General features: G+C 39.9%; 1 non-coding gene across 1 annotated transcript; it reads left to right on the top strand.

The window, feature by feature from the left end:
* The first annotated feature begins 285 nt into the window (after positions 1–285).
* Positions 286–392, top strand: LOC145065192 (small nucleolar RNA R71). The gene has a single exon (XR_013688338.1). It is a non-coding gene; the product is annotated as a small nucleolar RNA R71 (small nucleolar RNA).
* The last annotated feature ends 4,725 nt before the right edge of the window (positions 393–5,117 follow it).

The raw sequence follows: 5,117 nt of genomic DNA, 5'->3' as shown, positions 1-5,117 counted from the left end.
CCTACCCTAATAGCATGGATCGTTTGATCCATTTTCGTCATTCTTCGGTCTAGGCTATCGAGTTTAGCTATTACCGCTGCCATGCCATCGTTCACCGAGTTTACTGCTCCACGACTCACTTCATTCCTCAGATTGTGGTATTCTCTAGAATGCTTAGAGAATTCTTCAATTAATTCCTTTATTTCCGGAGGTGGCTTTCGGGTGAGCGGGCCTTGTGAATCGAGTAGTTGCCTTGTGGTGACATTAACTCCATCATAAAAGATGGAGACCTCTTGTTGGCTATTAAGATCATGGTGTGGGCAATTTCTAAGTAGGCTCTTGTACCTTTCCCAAGCTTCATAAAGAGATTCACCGGTTTGTTGCTCGAAGTTGGCAATGGCTTTCTTTAACTTGGCTATCTTGGAAGGTGGGCAGAAATGGTCAATGAACTCTTCTTTCATCTTGGCCCATGTGGTGACCGATCCGGGAGGAAGTGATTTTAACCAATCTTTTGCAGCGCCTTTAAACGTGACAGGGAGCATTCGAAGAAGCTGGGTCTCGCGTGGAACATTAGGCACGTTGAAGTAATCGGCCACATCATTTACTTCGTCCAAATGCTTGTAAGCGTCTTCATGATCTCTCCCGTAAAAAGGGATCTCCTTGAGTTGAGCGAGAATATGGCCCTTTAGTTCAAACGTAGCGGTTGCGGGAATTGCGGGTTGCACAAGTCCCGGCCCGGTGTCATCACGCATCCTTTTCTTCCACTCCCCCATGGGGACTTCATCGATGTTAGCCATAGTGATAGCTAACTCTTCTTCGGAATCGGTTTCGTGCTCGGAAATATGCCCTTCTTCTTCCTCGGTCTCGTACTCGATATCTTTGTGAATTGGTTCTTCAATTATTAACGAGGCACTGGATGCTCCAGATTTGCTGCCTTTCTTCTTGCTGAAAACAGATTTCAAGTTCTTGAGTGGTGAGTTCTTTGAAGTTGCGGTTTCTCCTACGGCTTTTCCCTTGCTTCTCTTTAGTGCCGATTCCGGGTCTTCCAAAGGTGGTATTAGAGGTGTGTCCGATCCTCGGGTCATGAAACAGCTAAAAAAAAACGAAACAAAAGAAACGAAACGCGTAAAAGGAATAAAAACGAAATAATAAATAGGGACTAAAACTGCGATGGACTCGCCGAGTCTGCTCGAATGCACTCGGCGAGTTCAAGGCCAAAACAGAAAAGAAAATTTTCTAGTTATTCTAAAAACGGAATTTATTAAAACTAAATCTACTTACTAATTTGCTTTGTAAATAACTTTGTGTAAGATAAATCCCACACAAAGGATCGATTAAACTAGATTTTAATATTAATTTTAGAACCGTTCCCCGGCAACGGCGCCAAAAACTTGATGTGTGTAAAACCCACTAGTTTTAAACCTACTTTTAATTATCAATTAACACACAAAAGGCAGTGAACCTATCAATTGTGGTATAGCTAAATAAGTAGGGTATCGAACACAGGGAACGGCAAATTAAATTAAAAACTAATTTAATCTAAGTTAATTAAAAAGCAGGGGTTGTTCTCTAGTTTTACAAGACTAGAAACTTACTAATTATTACTAATTTAAGCTAGAAAATAACGACTTTGACTAGATTCGATAACGGAGAAGTACTTCTATTTAGTTCAACTTAATTGATCCTATGGTTGATTTCAAGGTAAAAGTGCAATGGATTAATTCTTTTGTTAGTTACCGATTCAATTGATTAGTTCCGTATTCACTTCATTAATCCTTAGCAAATAAATCAATTTAAACAATGGCCAGTTGTCTATTTCAATTAGATTTACTAGGTATAATATTCGGGTTAAGTTAGACTTGCAATAGCTAATTAGTTTATCCTTTTAATTAACTTCTTGTTTAATGGTCATCTCACAAGCTTGCACATAAATTTACTTGATTTTCTTATTAATCCTAGTTTCATGTTCACTACACTAGACATATGACAAAAAGTGTTCACTAAGCATATGAGATTGATAACTAATAGATGTTCATGCTAATTAATTATCTCCCTATTAACAGAAAATCAATTATCATTCACACACAAGGTTCTTTAGCAAGCTAAAATAACTAAATTAACCAACATAGAATTAATCCTACCAAGAATCAAACCATACTACCAATTTCGTATCCCCAAATAGAAGTTTAAAGGGTTTAGCTCATAACTAAGGTAAATAACAGCAAACAAATAAGTTCAAGTTGCTTAATCATGTTGACAAAACAAAAGAAACAAGTAGAATGATGGAATTATGCCTTAATAACTCCCGGAATTGGATTCTAGCTTCCTTGGTCGACTTCTAGGGTTCTTCTGGCTTCTTATTCGCAGCTAAGCACTTCTGAAACTTCCCAGAACTCTCCTTCTCGATCTGTAGAATTATCTTTAAATAAGCAGTACGACTCGTCGAGTCAAGTGGTGACTCGTCGAGTCCCTCTCACATTCCCCGTATTGCGATAACTATCTGGAATCCCGAGTCATTATCCTTCTGATTCCTCGACCGGACTCGTCGAGTAGCTATCTGACTCGACGAGTAGAAGCCTTTTTTTTTGTGTTTTCCTTCTTCATTCCACTCTCGAGCTCCTAACCGCTTCTCTTACTTCCTTTTGCTTCCGAGCTTCATCTTTGGACTGAAAAACATAATTTAACACTTTTAAGTACCTTTTGTCCATAATATGCGATAATTTAGCTAATATATGAATAAAAAAACTATACTAAATACATACTAAATATGCACATATCAATCTCCGTCGGTGCTAATCGGTAAGGTGCTTTTGCTATTGGCGTGGTTCCTGGTAACAAGTCTATTCTGAACTCCACTTGTCTATCAGGTGGTAGTCCAGGAAGATCTTCAGGAAATACTTCCGAATAATCACACACCACTGGAATACTCTGCATCACCTTCTTTTCCTTCTTAGCATCGATCACGAATGCTAAATATGATGTACATCCCTTGGTCAAACACTTCCTGGCTTTCATTAGGGAAATGATTCCAGAATTTACTCGCCGTTTGTCCCCGTACACCATAAATGAATCTTTCCCGGGCGGGTTTACTTTAACTATCTTCTTCTTGCATAAAATTTGGGCATCATTGGCGCTAAGCCAATCCATTCCCAGAACGATGTCGAAACCATTAAGTTCGATAGGAAATAATTCCTCGTGAAACTTATTCCCATTAAGGTCGATTAAGATGTTTTTCATACGATGGCTAACAGGTACAAACTTTCCACTAGCAACTTTGACTAATAAAGCATTATCTAGTCTATCAACAGGCAAAGCTAGTTTTCTACCAAACTCATGCGAAATAAAGGAGTAGTTGGCTCCATAATCAAACAAAATTTGAGTAGGTAGTTCGTTAACAAGAAAGGTACCTGAAGCGACATCAGCTTCATCTTTCACAGCCTCAAGTGTCATCTGGAAGGCTCTCGCCTTCGGCTTTGGTGGAATGTTGGGCTTTGTTGCCTCCTTCTTCTTCGGACAGTCTTTCAAAATATGCCCCTCTTCATTACAACCAAAACACATCCTTTTGTTGTTCGGACACTCATTGGCAAAATGTCCAACCTTCCCACACTTGTAGCAGGTTACATCCTCGCTACATTTCCCAAAGTGCTTTTTCTTACACTTATCACACCACTTCGCTTCGCCTCCTTTTCCTCCACCAAACTTTTTCGAATCAGATTTCGAAAATTTGCTTTTCTTACTGGAACCAGATGTTCCCTCAAACTTTCTTTTCTCACCAACCTCAGCCTTGTCTGTGGTTCTCCCCTTAATCATGTTCTCAACAGACTTGGCAGCCTAGATTGCTGCCTCTAGAGTATGTGCCTGACGTACTGGTACCTCGTACTCCCATGGGAGTCCCTTCGCATACCGGTCCACCTTTGTCAGCTCATCTGGAACGATACGCAAGGCAAACTCCATCTTATCGGTGAAGTTATTGGTGTATTCATCGACTAACATGATGCCTTTCGTCAATGCCAAAAACTTATTCTCCAACTCCAACAAATTTTGGGCTGAACAGAACTTGTGCTTGAACTGTGCCAAGAACTCTGCCCATGTCAATTGCAGTGGCTCATTAGGGCTCAACGTCTTCCCTAGAGTGTTCCACCAACGAACGGCTCCACCTCGGAATTGACGCACTACATAGATAGTCTGCAACTTGCCTCTGCAGCCACAAGTCATGAAGGCTAACTCCATTTCGGAGATCCAATCCATAACCCCAATCAGATCCTCCTTTCCATTGAAGGCCGATGGTTTGCAAGTTAGAAATTCCTTGTACTTGCATCCCATTCCATCATTCCTTCCATCATGGTTGTTTTGCCTAACTATCGGTGGGTTGGCTTGACCAATAGACCCACTGAAGTTCCCACCTTCCGAGTGCCCTTCATTTAATTCAGGCTCTTCCACACGGATTGACAGTTCTTCACGATTCTGTTGAAGCAACCGTCTAGTTTCATCCATCTGACGATCCAACATCGTTTGAATCATCATTTGCACACCAGCCATGGTTATTGGCTCAGGTGCTACTACTACGACAGGTATTTGTTCAATCACTGGTGGTTGATTCCTGTTTTCATCATCATTTCCAACTCCACTTCTTGTTCTCACCATTTTGATCTACACACCGAATAAGGTGAAATTAGATCTTCAATCACGATAGATATTCAAATCATCCTTATCACTCCGAAACGTTTACATGCTAGTTTTAATATCGTAGACGTACGCTTAGAATCCTCCACACATAAGGTTTCTAGATCCGGTAGGCAACAGACCATAGATCCGAACAAATAATATCATATATGGCAACATATAACATTTAGCACATAAAAGCATTTTAGGCAACTTTCCTAAAATAAACCAGTGCTTGTGTGTAAAACATAACAGACACACATCTCAAAACTTCACTTAGCATTCTAAGTTTAAGTGTAGAAATCCTACAAATTCCTAGTTCGCTTAAACTAATGCTCTGATACCAACTGTGACATCCCCAAAATCTCGGCCAGAAAAGACCGATTTTCATTTATGCTTTTAAAATAATTTCAGAGTAAATCCTTTTGATTTGAAAGAGTTGCGGAATTTGTTCCCAAAAACAAAACATGATAAAA

The sequence above is a fragment of the Lactuca serriola genome, chromosome 7, assembly GCF_051521515.1.
Source record: "Lactuca serriola cultivar US96UC23 chromosome 7, Lser_US96UC23_V15, whole genome shotgun sequence".
Lineage (NCBI taxonomy): Eukaryota > Viridiplantae > Streptophyta > Magnoliopsida > Asterales > Asteraceae > Lactuca > Lactuca serriola.
Note: the sequence above shows the minus strand (reverse complement) of the source record. Positions and strands in the feature narration are given on the sequence as shown.